This window comes from Paralichthys olivaceus, chromosome 15 (assembly GCF_024713975.1).
Source record: "Paralichthys olivaceus isolate ysfri-2021 chromosome 15, ASM2471397v2, whole genome shotgun sequence".
NCBI lineage: Eukaryota > Metazoa > Chordata > Actinopteri > Pleuronectiformes > Paralichthyidae > Paralichthys > Paralichthys olivaceus.
Window position 1 is genome coordinate 14,049,288 of NC_091107.1, and position 17,900 is coordinate 14,067,187.

Consider the following 17,900-nt stretch of genomic DNA (forward strand, 5'->3'; position numbering starts at 1 on the left):
TAATAAAATGCAGACATGGGACAGAAAATCTAAATTAATGGTACAAACGGTGAGCCCAAGATAGCTGCAAAATTTCCAATGCTGGCTCAAGATAACACAGATTTTCTTTGGACTTACAGAAAGAAAACTCAGCATACACATAAACGCGTAGTGTTTTGGCCAAGATTTGGCCTACATCTCACATCACATAATGGACTATAGAACAATGAGAGCAATCATCACTTCAGTGTAAGGTTAGCAGCATACAACTGTCAATAACACATTTAGTAAGTTCTGTTTTTACATGTGCAGGTATTGGATCGGTGATCTGTATCGACATAAGCAAAGTACAGATATTGGGAACGGAAAATGGTATCAGAACTTCTCTTACAGTACCTCGCTCCATAAATATGATATATTAACTAAGCAATCAGAAACTATTTAATTTACAATATCAGAGGAAATCATCAAAGAAATGTGTGATACAGGTTGAATTTTGTTAATGTTGAGCTGTTATTTACATATTCTCTTCATTCTGACAATCTGCGGTCTTTGTTTGATTGACAGGCCTCTTAGCCTCTCACAGTAACACTTGAATTATATCTTACAGTTGCTTTTCACAGTCGACCACCTCCCCTCCGTCCAAATTTGGGTCAGCAAACCCAAAATCAATTTGTGAAAACCTCCCTTCAGAAACCTGCGGCTGATGTCACTCAGACAGTCGGTCTGTGGTCACACCCTTCACCTCTAACAAGTTACTGTTTTTCATTTTGGACATCGCTCTCTCGTAGTTGTGCTAATAAACAGCTAGCGGATTGCTCTGGTTTGGAAAATGCCAAACATCACACAGACATTACCAGACTGTTACACATGTCTGCTGTGGAGGAGGAGGAGGAGGAGGAGGAGGACAGCCAATCATCTGGATCTATGAGAGGCCAGTAATTAGTCTGGAAGAGTTAGTCAGAGTCGGACGGCAAACGAATCGCAATTTAGGTTTATAACAAGCTTTTCTCAGGCAACAAAATTTCACTCCAAGCTCGAACAAAGATGTGACTTCAGCTACTCTACCTGCATCGTGTCAAACTGCCAGGTGGAGCACACTCTCAATTATCCCTAATCAGCCATCTTGATTTATTCTTAGTTATTAATTCTTAAAATATACAGAAGTCTGACTGAAGTGCAGTAAAATTCATTATCTATTAATTTTATACTTAATATTTTTTTATCAAGCGTTGACATAACTGTGGTCATTTTGTTGCTTGTTCCAAATTAGATTTGATATGCACACAATTTCACCGTAACATGTCGGCTTATGCTATCGTCCATGCTCATGTCTTATGGAGTTTGAATGAGAATGAGTTGGCTACTAGTTCTATTAATGGAGCTTTTTAGTAATTTGTCTCTGTTTGATTATTTTTGTTTATTGTGTTGAAGTCAATCTAGGCAACCCTTTTCCTTCATATTATAAATAAACAATATTTCTTCAATCTGTTCCTGTGGTTGTTTGGGACCTATGGGTCAGTCCCATGTGGACAGGGCATTGTGATTGATGGTAAGTTTGATAACATTTCTTTTTTCTGGTTTTATTTCCGATGGTGGTTGGAAGTGTGTTTTGGTGTGAGGTGAAATTATGTTTTTGAATTGTGTAATTTAGTGTATTCTCATTTGTATACCAAGGCTAAGGGGACATTTCTTTAAAAAGTAGAGTTGTTTGCCAAAAAATTAGGTAAAAACTAATGTCAGCCTGCAAAAGCTTTTGAATAAAAAAAAAACTGTCAAGTCAAAGAGAAAAGATATGTGAAGATTGGAAAAGATCAGAAATACTGTTATAGCATATGACTGACATTCTCTCTCTCTTTCTCTCATGTATATATATCTTTAATTTCCTTTGCAAACATGTGTTCAATCCTAGTTACACTATCAAAAGAGCACAGTTAGTGTTACTGTAATCGTCTGTGGGTCAGTAGTTCAGATGAGTGACTCAACATTGTCCGTCTGTCACTGGCGAATAAATGCTTTTGTTTCAAAGATAAATCAAACTATTGTGTTGGGTGTGTCTTTTATGATTCAGCGGAAAGCCTTTATGAGCAAGCAACAAAAATCCTAAAAAGTGTGTGTGTGGACATCACTGTGGCTTCCTGCACTCTTGTGTCTGTCTGATGACTCAGTTGCACTTTTACTTTTTGTGATCACATGAAACCAACAGTCATTCCACCGAAGACAGTCAGCCTGATTCATATCCTTGACTGACCACACACACACACACACACACACACACACACACACACACACACACACACACACACACACACACACACACACACACACACACACACACACACACACACACTTCTATCTTAGTGAGGACATTCATTGGCATAATGCATTCCCCAGCCCCTTACCATCCCAACTAAATGCCTTACCCTGACCCAACCCTAGTTCTAACCCTTAACCCTAAAAACAAGTCTTGGCCCCAAACACTCCATTAAAGGAGGGTCACAAAGTGAGGACTGGCCAAAATGTCCTCACTTTGACAAAAATGTCCTCACTCCACAGGTTATAGGCTAAAACTGGTCCTCACAAAGATAGCTGTATACACACACACACACACACGCACGCACAATCCAGAACAATCAAGAATATTCTTCTTTCACATAATCTTGTCCATGGTCGAAGCCATGAGGCAGAGATCCACCCAAGTCTGCAATGTGCCTCCTTAACCTTTCCAGTTCGCGCTGACACACACACACACGTTTGCCTGTATACATTACCCTCACCTCAACCCCAACACACGTCTTCATGATTTACATTATAGGGATTTGCTTTGCATTTTGTCCCCACAAGGTAGACGACTCCCCATCAAGTGTAACCACACAAACACACGGACAGATGAGCTGGTGAGTCATGAACTATAGCTGTGAAGCAGTGAAGCTTTGGGTGTGGGATGGAGGGTGGGGGGACAGATACAGACAGTGGGCACAGCAGTCTCTCTCCTCAGTGTGACTCAAACAGAAGTTTGTGACAATCACATTACTATAATACTCTTATTATGCATGGACCCCATCATCCCACTGTGTCATCACAAAATCAAGAATCATCGGAAAAAAATGTATCACTACCCCAAGATCAATGTGGTTTTCATGAACTACTTGAAACTTATAGTTCAAACTGACGTCTCATCATAACTTAGCTCAGCTCAAAAGAACACAAGAACAATTTGATTACAATTTAAGATTTTTGGATCTCCTATATTCAGGTCCCCTTGTTCCAGATATCTGAACTGCAGCTAAAATCTCAAGTCAGTGATTTAAATAGTAAAGTGAAAGGTAATACCGGGTCATTGGGATTCTTATTTCTCTGAATTTAACTTTGGTGAGATAAAAGTGGTTGGTTTTCTTCTTCTGTCTCTTCTCTTTCGGGTGTTTGTGAGTTAAGGTTTAAAGACATTCCTGTCATGCCCATTTAAAAAAGTATCTAAGTTATGTGGCAGGAATCCCAGTTGTTTGAACAATGGAGATCAATAACAGAATATTATTGACTCAAACACAGATGGAAGGTACAGCATGCTGACAGTTATTATACCTTTACAGACAGAATGGCATTTCTGTGTTGTTAAAGAGTGGGCATGTGGTTGTTATTTCTCCTAAATGAATACAATGTGTGTCCTTAAATGTTGACTACAAGTAAAGCAAGCTGAGAATATAAAATAATTATGAAGTAATTAAACAGGTCAAATATTGTTTTATCAATAATCTATTCTTTTCATTACTACAGTCCATACAGTCTGTCATTTCAGTGGCACTGACTTTGCAAAAACACTTTTAACATGAACATTTTAACTTCTTCAAATTAAAATAAGTGGGTTATTTGTCAACTTATTTTACAAATATTACAATGAATCCACTGCAGTGGAATTTTCCTCAGAGAAAAACTCTTAACTTAACAGGTTGAGGAAGAAATCTAGTCTTAAATCCAACTGAAGACTTTTTTATTAATTAAAAAGGTATTTCTGCAGCTTCTTCTACTTCTAAAAATCATCAATAATCAATAGCTAATGTTACAAAGCTCTTAGAGGGAAAATGTCTCTCCCAAAAAATAAAACTAGAGTGGCCCTTTGTAGAGCACATACCTCCGTCAAGGCCCAATCAGTCCCCTTGAATTCAATAGAGTTTTCATACACATGTAGATACCAGTTCCCCAAATATCCTTCATCCCTTTAAAGATCTGCACCAAAGTAAAATGGGTTCAATCCTAACCCCCACCTCATCTTTCCACCAAGATTCAGGAAAATCAGTTCAGTAGCATGTTTCTCATCTTGCTTACAAGCACATCTGCACTCTGATGCAGACCCATACACAAACGATGTACTTGTTTTTTAACCTGTATCTCACATTTCCACAAAAAAAGAATTGAAGTTAGTTTCAAAAAGCTTTGAAAAACATGCTGAATAATGTATTAACTAAACTTATTAAATACAATGAGCAGCTATAGAAACGTATCTTGTTTGTGCTTAATGTGCATGATTCTCAGGTCGCTCAAAAAGCTCCAGAAGTATTTACCGCGCATGGTTTAATTGACGAGTTAATAAATTTAAGACTGCGTCAACCCACAGATGGTCAGAAAGACTGTTGCTATCTTGCATCACGTTGGTGAAATATTTTCTTGTGACCAACAGACACCCCGATTAAAACACAGCACTGGTCGTCTACGTCCTTCTCTAATTCACTCGCAGAAATAACAGCACTGAGGGAACAGTGCCCACCAACGTGCACACTGACACACAGTCCTTCTGCTGGCTGGCCACTGCTGTCTGACACATATCTGCAGACGCTAAGTCCGTACAGCCACACCGTGTCACTGAAGGTAGTGAGTCTATTTTTCTGCGGTGACGGACTGGACAGGTCCTGAAACTGACAACCCACATTCTGGGTTGATTCTTTAAGAAGTGACAGGGCTGAGTTTTGAGAACAGTGCAGAAGCAACAAAGTGCTCCACATATTTGAGGAAGTGAGTTTTGGACGTACGGATGTTTAGGACTTCACTGAATGAAAGAGTGGAAGAAAAAGTGAAAGAGAGACAGACAAAACTCTACGTTATTAAAAGACTGTGTCAATGACCTTGTGTGAAGATTAAGTGATCTGGCTTCAGATGAAGGTGAGTTGAGGGGCAATCCAAAGTTGAAATTCAAAAGAGACGGTGCTCAGACAGAGACTGATTATCGGCTGTCGTATTCCTTTGTCTTTTAACATTGAACAGATTGATATGTAATTTCAGGGGCAGCCATCCCATTCGATATTCTTCTTATGAATAACAGTAGTGGATGAGATGTTGATGATTATAAACCCAATTGTATCTACAGTTAATCGTTTTCAAAGACATAGTAACAAAACACAGAATGTAGAACTTTAACATCTGCATGAGCCAGATTCAAAACATGATATTAAATATTAATAATTGTTTCAATTTCCATGAAAGGTTGAATTATTATGATCTAACAATTGAAATACTGTCATTTTGTCTTACTGAACACTATGACACAGCACAGCAAAGATGCCCCCTTTGAAAGAATTCTGACTGTATTTACTCTTTTCTTTCTTTCTTTTTTCTACTACTGCTGCTGTCTTTGCTGCAGTGCTCTGTGATTGGCTGAATACGTGTGTCAAGTCACTTCAACGCTATCTGGATGAGGAGCGTCATTGGCTGGCGTTCCAACCCTGCTCCACTGCCGCCCCCCCCCCACGACCACCAACCGCCCCGCTTCCCCAAGCCGTGGCGTAGACGAGTGGGCAAGCAGATGTGTGCATCAGGTGGGGCTGCACTCCAAGGGAGGAGGAAGAGGCGGCGGACGAGGCGCTCTGTGCTTCCCCAGGTATCAGAGAACCAGCAGGCGAGCAACAGGATGCTTTTCATTGCACTTTATATTAGTTTAATTCACAGAGAGGGGAGAACCGGGATGCATTGGAGAACTAAACAAGTTCTAAGATTTTGCAGGGCTGAGTGAAAAAATGTAATTATCATCATGTAAACTTGTCCCAGCAAGTATCAACAACACGGTAAAATGAGGTCATATGAGGTTAAGTATTTTTGAGGTAAAACCCTCAACCTAAGGTATATTTATGATGATCACCTACTAGAGGTCGCACCACTCAGGAGACGTCCATATTTTTATCTAAAATCTATCATCCACTTTTTTCAGATAATTAAAGTCTCATTCAACCCTCTCCGGCAGCGCAGGCTCACTTCAGGGCAGCACATCGAAGCTGAACAATATTAGTAAAGCTGGCTGCCGTCGCACGTAGACCTCACAGTGACACTGGTCTCCGAAAAAATAAAAAATTAGGTCACGCCTGTGCTGTGAGTCACTTCATGTGGTCTTCTGCCATAAACCATTGACATAAGCAACAGCAACATCGAACAGACAAAACAAAAACACGGACACCCACTCCCCGCAGCCTCGCATGAAGGTGAAGTGGCCATCAACGATCTGTCGCCTTGTCACATCACACCAGACCAGACTTGGCAGACAGGGGCCCAGTGAAATGGGAGTGGAGTTTATTTTCTTTCCCCTAACTGTGGTGTTGTTGCTTGTATTGCACTGTGTGTATAGAGCACAGAGCAGTGGGTGTGACTTCCACCTGCAGGCCAGCCCAGGAAGTGAGGCTCAACTTACCGGTGGCAAACATGGTCGCCGATTCCATCCTCTGCAGAAGTTCACACAAGATCCTAAGAAACAGAAAACAAAGATGATTAGATAGTATCAAGAGCAAATAGCTGTTCAAACCATCAAATATTCATACTGACACGGAGCCCAACATTTTGATCAGAGCGAGAGTAGCTGCTTTGTAGAATGAGGGCAGGATTTGGCTTGGAGTGTTACGTAACTGGGTATATGGGCCAGAATAATAGCATTACATATGAGATTGCAGTTCAAATGGGAGTCACGGCGGTGAAAGGGAGGATGGTGCAGACTGCGGCAGTGTCTGTGTTTTCAGGCTGTGGCTCCGTGCTCACAACAGACAGACGTGCCCCAGAGAGTTGTCGGAGTCTTTTTCTTCTTGCCTCGTTTCATTTCTCCCCTTTCCCTCATCAGTGTGTGTTCTCCCCCTCTCCCCTTCTCCTGCTCTCACTCCAATGCTCTTTTTCTTCCATTTTCCTTTTTCAAATACGCCCAATGTTGTTTGTCCCCATATTTTAAGGCTTCGACTTCCCCATTTGGTGTCACTCTGACAAAGTGCCAGACAACCAGATAGACACAGAGAGAGAGAGGAAGAGAAAGACAGAGGGAGACGGACAGACAGAGAGAGAGAGCGACAGACAGAAATAGACACACAGCGACAGACACAAATACATTATAAAAACAGAGCGAAAGACAAAAAGAGAGACAGACAGACAAACAAAAAGAGATAGAGAGAGCGAGAGGCAAAAAGACAGGGACATTAGAAAGACAGATGGATAGATAGATGGATGGATGGATGGATAGATAGATGGATGGAGTTCATCTCTGTATCAAATATCTCATTAGGGTCTTGTCAATCTGTCACTGCCACTTCTCTTTTTTCCCCTCTCGCTGTGGAGGGGTGGGATATCCGCAATGGTTGCTATGGCACCAGACAGCTCCACGTTTCCTCAGACATCGGCTAACTGCGTTTGTGTGTCTGTGTGTGCATGCATGCCTCCGCACATGCATGCCTGTGTCTCCATGTGTCTTCATTTTGTGCATGGCAACACAAATATGTGTACATTACAGTCAAATGTGATGAGGTGCAGCGAAGTGATAATCAGTGAGCCTTTACTGCAATCAGTGATAAAATTCACTTCACATTCATTACCCATGACAGATATAAGCAAGATACAACTCGACATTCCACCTGATGTCTCACCTGATTTATTCAGGACATTTGAAAGAGCCGACAGCTGAAGCTGTTTGAGAGGCAGACTGAATATATAAAGATATCACTCGTCTGTTTCAGTGTCTGTGCCTCACCTCTTCTCTTTCTCTTTAAGAGTGAATCAGTGTGTCACAAAACCAACATCTCATGGCCTCTTTCCTCCCTGACCTGCCCTCTCTTCTCTGTTTGCACTCCAGCAGAGGGCAGTGTCTGCTTGACACTACACACTGCCTCTACTGAACTGCATTTTCTGAGAAATTAGGGGATTAATTTCTCAGAAAACACAAACTTGGCCTTTTGGTTTCACAACATGCACTTTTATTTTCCATCGCAGTCAAGCTCAGTACATCAGCTTGTCAGGAGGTTTGCAAATGTCAAATACTGACTGACGAGCGAAAGTAATGACTAAAAGAGGCTTCCTAGAACTGGACACAAGTTTATTAATACAAATCTGTGTTTTTATTGAAAGTATATATCCAACAACAATATGCATTATTCTTTACTCAACGAAATGAACTGTATGAGACAGGGCTAAGTATAATAAATCGAATTGTAAGATCTTTCAAACAAAGATAGATTGAAACTGTCGAAACTAACCTTGCTGCTTTGACAGCTGGGATGATAAAGAAAGGGAGCACTTGAGCACTTGTCTCTGTGTGTGTGTGTGTGTGTCATGTGTGTGTGTGTGTGTGTGGGTGTCTATTCATGTTTGCGTATGTATGTGAGGAGGCGGTGGTGTTGGGTGAAAGAGGTGTGTTTTTTTCCACCCTGAGGGGCCTCAGGCTGGGGTAGGGCGAGGCGGAGCTTTGGGGAGGCGCAGCATGGGGCAGGCTGTTTCAGCTGAACTCAGTGCACTGTAACAGCACTCTGGGCGGGAGGTCACAGAGTACAGCATTCCTCCAGAGTGCTGTCTGTTTACATGACTGCCGTTGGGCCGGGGGGAGGTGGCAGCTTCGCATAACAACATCATCAGATAACACTTATTGCTTGCATTTATGTTCACCATCCACCATGAAGATAAGGAGCCTTTATTTATTGTTTTAAATACTGAAAACTGTTACTTCATCCAACCCTTTATTTTTACTGTACGTACTGTAAATACTGGCACAATGGCTCCAGGGTTGACCCTATACCAAAGACACTGCATTCTTGTCTCTGCAAAAGACCACTCAACACATTGTTTTATCCCAGTGATACAGGCAGATCGATATACTGCAAGTGCACCTCTGTTTTCCTTTGTGTTTTACATCTACAGAGATACTGAGAAAACACTTGTGAAATGACTGTATGAACTTATTGTGAACTGAGCATAACAGAGAGTACCTGTAATCCACTCTGAACAGTTTGTATGCCTCTGCTGCACCCTTGTCAATGTGTCTACTGGAAGACAACACTGTTATTGCAAAAACACTAATCTAACTTATCGTTAAAGCAATTCTAGTGTTTTATATGTGTAAAGATGCTATGAAAAAATACCACATCATAAAAAAATATTTTTATAGTCGAGCTGAGAGGATCTGGGATGGTTCAGACTAAAAAAGGAGCAGTTCAGCCTCCTGTCTAATCTTATCAGGTTATTTATGCAGGAGTAGTTTGCATTTGGCTGAGGTGCTGCCGGCCTCTCTGCTGGGCTAATCTGGGCTGAACTTTGACTGTACCTCCTCTGTGCGCCTGCTTTCACATCCCAGAGCCTAGAAGCCAGCTGGTCAGCTACAGGGGAGCACAACAGAGATGGGGAGTGACACCCAAGCCCTAGAGAGACAGTGCTCCGACTGTACTGTGGACCGGGGAGGGGGGGCATGGCTGTCAAAGGCTCCATTGTTTGACAGGCCAGCATGGTTTCACGTGCAGCGCATGATTCTCGCTGCGGGTCTGAACTCTAGCCCAGTCTGACCTAAACTGTCCGGGAGGATGTCGCTGTGGCCTCCCTGGGTAAGTTAAAGTGTAACCGTGTCCGTGTTTTCTCAGGAAAGTGTGTTTATCTAGAGGACCAACACGGAGGCCCTTTTGTTTAACTAAGTAGCGAGGCTCGCCCTAAAAGTAAAGCTCTCTGAAACACACAGGAACCAGGTGGCCCTTCTCTGTCCAATTTACTGCTATTTAGGTAGAGCGCGCGTGCGTGTGTGCTAAACTGTGTGTTTACGTGGGATGGGGAGCCGAGCACAGAAACACAGACAACTACATGTTTAACTAATATGTGTGAAACCTGAGATATTTGATCCAGCTCATGCAAACAGCGCACAATGAACGTGCACACAGATTCAAACAAAGCGGCACGTATCTTCAGTGGAGTGTGCAACAGCTGCAGCCAATTAAATGGAAATAGTGCGAGGTAAATGATCAGGTACAAAGCAGCACTGTTACAGGGATGTTCTGTTATTCTTCAACCTGTGTCTAATTCTCATAATTGGGGCTATTCTGAGTGTGGGTCATGCACCAAATTTGGCAAACATAGCTCTGACAAAATGGCTTATAACCAAATTAACTGTGTTGGACGATAGTTAGTGACTTACATTTCATGGCCAGCCATATTTGATCACAGAGAAGGAGCTTCATTAGAGGGAAGAGGATGCAGGGTCGCAGAGGGAGAAGCAAGAGGACATAACTGCTACAAGTGTGATGGTAACAATAATCCAGCAGAATTCAGATTCCCATCTTTCACTCAATTCCAGTAATTCTTTGTTTTTCTCCAAAAATCTGTAAAAATATCCATGACATACCAGGATACTGCCTCAAGACTAAGTCGCTATCAACCTCCACTGCTAATGTTTGAATACTAGAGCACAACCCATCTTTGGTGCTTATGTCATAAACCAGTAAGTAAATAATTACTAATACCAATATATCCGCTGATGTATATATTGCAAAAATGGCATTGATTCCTAGGATTGTCATTACCAAACCCTTGTGACAAAGAAATGTAATTGAGGACACTTTAATTATAAACGTGTTTATGAATAACTATAAATTATAAGAAAACAAATACAACCAAATTCATCAAACTTGGATTAAGAGAACAAACATAAATGCTGTAAAATAAAATAAATGTCAGCAAACAGTGACACCTGTATGTCTGAGAAATGCCCTTATCACCTCATTATCAACCAACTGATAAATCCTCTGATAAATACAGCAGCAAAAGGTTTCAAGCAAGTAACAGTTAGATTATATAGAAATACTACCGTTGCATACATTGCTTTCACTAATGGTATGTGTGTAGTTTTACAGTAATGATCGATGTTGCTATGTTCTCTCTACAGCTGCTTTCAGATATGCACTGCAGACTTTCTCCGCCTGACCTGCTAGTATAATGTCCGTAGAAATCCAGGATAAGTCGATGTGGGAACACAGCAGGGGATCCACTGCTGGATTTACCGCAGGCGAGTGAGGGGGTTGATGGCTCTTCTAACACGCGACAAAAATGAAAAGATAACAAATATCTCCTGGTAAAAAGGCGGTGAAACACAAGTAGAAGGCACAGACGAAGATGTCAAGAGGGTTTGTGGCGTTTGTTGTCAAGAAAATCACGTGATCTCTGCAGCGGAGTTAATACGTCGCTTCCTGCCTCTGCCTGCTGCACCCGGCTGCTCTACTTCTCGCCTGAATAATGCGGAGGATTTGTTGCTGTTGTGAACGCGTCTGTGCAGAAAACCTCCCGCTGTTAACAGTCATTCTCCACAGCCTCTGTGTCATCCTGCAAAGCTCAACATACGTGGACATGCTCTAAACCCTGAAGATACCAGGGAAGGTAGAGAGTTTGGGAAACTTTGGGGATTTACGTTATGCAAATGAAACCCAAGCTGCTGTGTCCCAGAAAAGATATTAAAATGACAGCTGAATAATAATGAACCCACAGTTCTATGAATTCTTAACGTCAATCATCTAAAAGTTGATTAAATGTATTGGTGAGATGTGTGAGTGTTCAATGATGTTTTTCATTTTGAAGGGGATGTGTTCAAGAATAATCGCAAATGTTAAGCTCATTTTTTACTTTAGCATGATATAACAGAAGCTAATGGGAACGTTAGAGATTTTGAAGGAATGCAGTAATGGACATGGTGACATTTTGAGCTGATGATGGAACTAGGTGAAAAGTTAGTAGATAACCTGTCTTATTATAATTAATCCTGTAGGGGCACACATGTCCATGTACCAAATTTCATGACAAGACTTTAAATATTTGTCAAGATATTTCACAAAAACCCCAAATGCCACTGTCATGGTGGCACTAGAGAAAAGGTCATGAAATCACAGAAGTCATTGGTATTCATCCTCTGGGGATCTTGACTGTTAGTACAAAATGTCATGCTAATCCATCCAGATGTTGACAGTCTGGACCACCACATTGGTATCACAACATTAATAGAACTCACATGCAGCAGTTTCTTCCGTAGGCTTTGTCTGTCAACACAACTGCTAACAATATTTCTGAAAAGAAAAACCGCGTCATTGACATAATAATCCCAGCGCAAGTTTGTTTACTTAGTTTCTCAATGCCTCTGCCAGGATGTGAGTGGGAGAGAACATGTGAGCACGTCAGCATACAGGAGCATGTCTGATATTCCCCTTAAGTGCTTTTCCAATAGATTCAAATTAAACTTTAACAGGATTTTTGACTGAGATCATTTCAGGTAGACATTGAAAAACTGTATTTAGCAGCACTGAATTTGGAGCAGGTCAAATTGGAAGAGTAATTTGAAATATCATCTTTGAGGTATAAAACATAAAATATGCAGTTTTAAGCTGGAACATCGCCCTGAGGCAGAAACTGTAGAATGCATTTGGGACTGTCTCTTGGACTTTACCTTGGTTTGAATCTTCTTTTTTTTTTTCAAACTGCTCCAAAATGTTTTTTTTATATTATCTGACAAAAGTGCTACAACTTTCAATGTCTGAATCACATTATTTAGAATGTCCATGTTGAACAGATCATGAAAAATCAGATTTTAAGGAAAACTAGGACAAATAAAATACAAATTTATAAATCAACAGCTAATTCAATTTTAAACCATACTCTCCATAGTGTAGGGCATTGATAAAGATTCTTTCTCTTTTCTTTCTTTTATATAGCGAGATAGGACGATAGACTGGGTGAAGGAATGAGCTGCCTTCTATTTGATTTTGTTATCATAGAACACTGTACTGTTTCTATACAGCCCAAAAGTGACTTCCACATCCTAATGCTGCTCAACAAAATGCCTGTTGGAAACATAACAAACAAATAGCAATAACAAGGTCTGCTTCAATAAAGATCCTCACTGTTTCACAAATACCTCATTTAGAGCAACTTGTGAGCCTGAAGTCGACCTAGGTTTAGTGCAGGTCTGACATTTCCATCTTCTTTGTGCATGAGTGAAGAGGGGTTAACATAATATCTGCAGGGCTGGGGTGTCCTGATGGCAGAGTGGATAAGTCGCATATCATATAACCACAACGTCGTGGTTTGAATTCCATTCAAAACCGCATTGAACTTCTTGATCATTATACTACTGATATTTTTGGTTTTAACAGTGACTCCAGACTGAAGTCTCCGCTGAAGCAGCGAACCATAATTACATATGATCAGGCCCAATGCAGGTTAAAAACGTGTAAGCATGCATCATACATGTGTCCCTGTGATATTCAGATATCATGTTCAGGCTGACACACAACTGTTCCTTTTATCCATTCTACTCAAATTCTTCCTCATTTAAGCATTAGCTAGCTAAGTATCTATATGGAATGAAAAATTGGAAGGCGAATCAGGCAACAGCCATGGGAGCTTTCCAAGGTTAGAAGAAACTTAGGAAATGTGCACTTGAGTCTTTTTTGCACACTCAGCACGAATGATTCACATTCTGGAAGCAGATATAATGCTATATCTGCATTTCCACTCATGATGCTGAATCAGCCCACGATGCAGAGGCTTAGGATGAGAAATGAATAGCTGGATAGAAAGAAGAATGTTGGGCAGTAAAAGAGAAAAGGCAAGAGGAAAAAAACAAATTTCATTACTTGGAGTAGTGTGATCTGAAGTTCAGGGCAAGAAGATTGTGATGCATTACAGAGATTATACAATAGAAACTAATGCAGAGATCGAGAGTGAAAATCTGTGAAGTGAGACAAAAAAATGTCCTTTGTCACACCGGTGCACCAAACCTTTAGCTGGTGTGTTTCTGTATTTTACTGAGTCGTGTCTCTTCCTCATCTCCTCTGCAGAGTTTACACACACACACACACACGCAGGCCCCACCTCACTCACTCACACACGGACAGTGAAGCAGAGATTAGAGACAATGAACGGCTGTGGCTGAGGGGGGAGAGTGGTAGTCCTCCAACCAGAAGGTTCGATCCTCAGTCTTCCCCATCTGCATGCTGAAGTGTCCTTGGGAAGATACTGAACCCCTGAATGGCCCCTAATATATGTTGAATGCACTAATTGTAAGTCGCTTTGGATAACAGCGTCCAACAAATGAAATGTAAAGTAATGAAAAGGGCATAAATGTCGAAATAAAGTTTACTTTGTGTTTTTTTATTTGCTCCAGAGTTTATGAGACACGTATTTAAAACACATTGAAAATGTGACAAGCGCCCGCACACACGCAATCCTAGAGGAAATGCTGGGATGTTAGCCTAATACAATACAAACCTCAAAACTCATGTAAATCATAACCACCCCATCCTGTTTACTGAGCTGGTATCATACATCCTGTGCCAAATGTTTAATATTTATTTTAGAGCAATTTATGTTAACAGAGCCAAAGAGTCCATTTTATTTATTGTTTTGGTTTTGTGTGGTTCATGTTTTATTAATTTGGGATATTTTAATATCCTTAATTCTAATTCAAATGTCAGACTGAATATTCTTTAGAATTAAGTTCATTGCTCTTTGAAAGGGTGCAGTTGCATGATAATGCCATAATATTATCATTATACCAGTGTTTTAAAATGGTTTCACAATTAAGACAATAATATAATTATCACAATCCCTTCTAGGATGAAATATTGTCCAAAAATATCTGTTATTGTGATATTGGATAAAATCAATTTTGGAAATCAATGGCAATACCTAAGCCTTAAGAAATTACAAATATATGGGAACTGTCAAGAAAAGGTATAATAGGTGTATTATTGCTGTGCCAAAAGTCCTAGTGAAAAATTTGGGGTGCACATAAATAATGTACTGGTGCACCTAAATGAAAAAGGTTGGAACACCAGAGCACTGTAATAGTCCACATTTTAGGACGCTCAGTAAGAGAAATGTCCCACTTTTCACAAAGATGCTACATCTCATTCTGTTGCAAATATCAATATTTTGTTTGGCCCTCACTTTGGAAGATGCTAATCCATATTCTTTGCACACACTGCAAACATCTTTTTTATCTACACTAATAAACGTATTGGAAAATCCAATCATCTACTTAACTGAGACCTAAGTCTGTGAGGCGAGTCGCTGTATGTTGTTACTATGGATACATGACGGCATAGAGTCTGGACCAAAAGTGGGATTAGGATTAGAGGTACCAGAGGGGATATTCAGAAGAGGCATGATGTGACTGTGTGGAAACATTACAGTGAAATAAACTAGTCATCAGTCAGAAGACAAAACAGTCTGAGATCAGTTTAAGAATAGGACTCATTATTATCCTCTTTTGTCTCTTAGTTTGATTGTAAAACATATCTTCACTCTTACCACTAGTACAAGTGATAAGCACAAAGAAGAAACGAGTGACTGTTGTGATTGAGGAGATAAGTGAATGGAGCTATCTTTATGAGAGGGTGGTGAGAAAGAGGGAAATGCAGGGTTACCCAAAACCAAGTGTTTTTTTTCCCCCACTCAGAGATGCTCACATCACTTGCACAGTAGATTGAAAAGCTTTGGAGGAGCAAAGCATGTTGCATCTACCCCAATATAGCTAAATTTCTCATTCTGTAATAACCCAATCTCATAATGACATCATGATGTCTCTTACACCATATGACGAATAATTGGTTAATCTACATAAACTTTATATAAATCTTATTGGTTGCAAAGGTTACTGCATTGCTATTCATGATATAATTTACTTACTTCAGAGCGACATCATCAGGACATCACTCCTACCATATAATCATTAATAATTTTTGAATCTATATAAGCTTTAGATTGTGTCTAATGGGATGCAGAGAGAAAATCTTTTTTATCAAACTATGCATAACATAATTTTCTGACTTCACTGTAACTTCTTCACGATGTCACTTATCATACAACATAACAGGATAGAGGGGAAATTTTGAATCAATATAAGCTTCAGATCGTCTCTCTAGCTATGAGTCTAGGAGTGTTTCTGGACCACACCTTTAGCTTGACGTTTGACCTCTTAACTCCAAAAGTTAACCATCTAGAGATAACCTCCAAAGTACTATTCTCACCCATTTTAGCAACATCTGTTAAAGTGTTGTTGAGCAATTTTATACTGCTTATTGCAAAAAAATGAGGGTGTATGTCAGCCAAAGTGGAACAAGAAACTGCAGCAAGAAATACCAAAGATGTGTTTCATATAATCTGTTTTCAATCAGTGCGAAATGTCCTGCTCAGTACACATCCTTGTCTTGGTCATTGTCACTATCTGCCTTTAAAATCCAGAATTGGGGAAATTCTCCCAGAATACAAGATAATTAAAAATGATAATTTATAGATTTACATCGGGTTTGGAGGATGTTTTAAAATATTACAGTTGATTTTATCCTACAATTAAGCCTCTTTATAAGAATCTGAAACTCTATTCTCACTATTTTGTGTTTGATAATCCAAAGGCACCAACTGTCATCTCACCTGCAATTACAGAAAATACACAATAGACATGTGGCTGGTTAAGAGAGAATAATCTACCAAGATCAAGAGACTAGACCTTTTGTGTATATATACAAACACATACATACACAGATACTTTTCACTCTCTTTGAACGCAAAGAAAACGACAATCTTTTCCCATATGTAGTTATAGACCCCAAGACCTGTGAGCAGACTTTGATGGCAGTAAAATCACCCTTATTTTGCAGCTTTAAACTATTGCTGGTTTCTGTGTTTAATCCAGAGTTTAATCTTAAATCCTCTATCCTCTATCTTTGAGCCATGTGGCTGAGTTCTGAGTGTATGAAAAACCACAGGAAATATTTCTATAACCAAACCTTTTTGCTGACCGAGGGATTTGATTGCCACGAGGCAGCCACTTCACTGCGGAGACGTGATTTCTAAAACTTCATAAATCCTTCACCATGATTACCATACCCAAACTCAGACCATAACTCATAAAACTGACATTAGGAATCTATAACCTAAACACAACCAGCTGATTGGTGGAGCTTTTCTGGCAGCAGTACACAGCAGGGTGCTGGAGAGTGTTGTGGGAATGCAGCTGTTTCTCAAGCCTCTGTCTCCTTCTGCCTGTTACAATAAGAGGCTAAATAATGTACTGACAACTTCTCTTAAATTACACCCATATCAGTGGTATATATGTCTTTATCAATAAAACATATATTTTAAACATGTATTTTCAATTTGCTAAACAAAGTAATGGTGCAATATTTGATCATTTTGATTTATTATATTTTAAAGTGGGGATGTAAGCTTGGAAGATACATAATTAGTAGGGATCTGTAGGTCCTCCCTCCAAAAACAAAAAAATAAATAATCTAAAACAGATTGTCTGCATTTTCACCTAACCACTTGGGTTCAGTCGATCAAGCTCCAGCCAACATGCACTGGTCTACTTAAGTTAGATTGAGGAGGCTATAAAAACCAATAACGCATCATGACCAGTATGTACCAGTGCGGATAAGGACAGGAAATGATTATAAGAAGAATGGATGTTTTATATTTGAAATTATGTTTATAAAACCATTATGTGGCTTAAAAAAGTTGGAGGTTACAAGCAATGAGGCCATCATTGAGGTGAAATAAGGACAAACATTTATTTAAATAAAATACCTTTACAAAATATGACTTGGATCATTAAATATGATTCAACAATAATAAACCTTAAGGCTGCATTGCTCAAAACTCAAAAAGCA

At 39.9% G+C, this 17,900-nt stretch overlaps 1 long non-coding RNA gene across 1 annotated transcript in view; it reads right to left on the reverse strand.

Annotated features, from left to right (window-relative positions):
• The window catches only part of LOC109628528 (uncharacterized), a 65,279-nt gene that overhangs the window by 38,996 nt on the left and 8,383 nt on the right, over positions 1-17,900 (reverse strand). The window contains exon 2 of the long non-coding RNA XR_011246174.1: positions 6,650-6,702. This is a non-coding gene — a long non-coding RNA (uncharacterized lncRNA). The remainder of the gene's footprint in view (positions 1-6,649; positions 6,703-17,900) is intronic.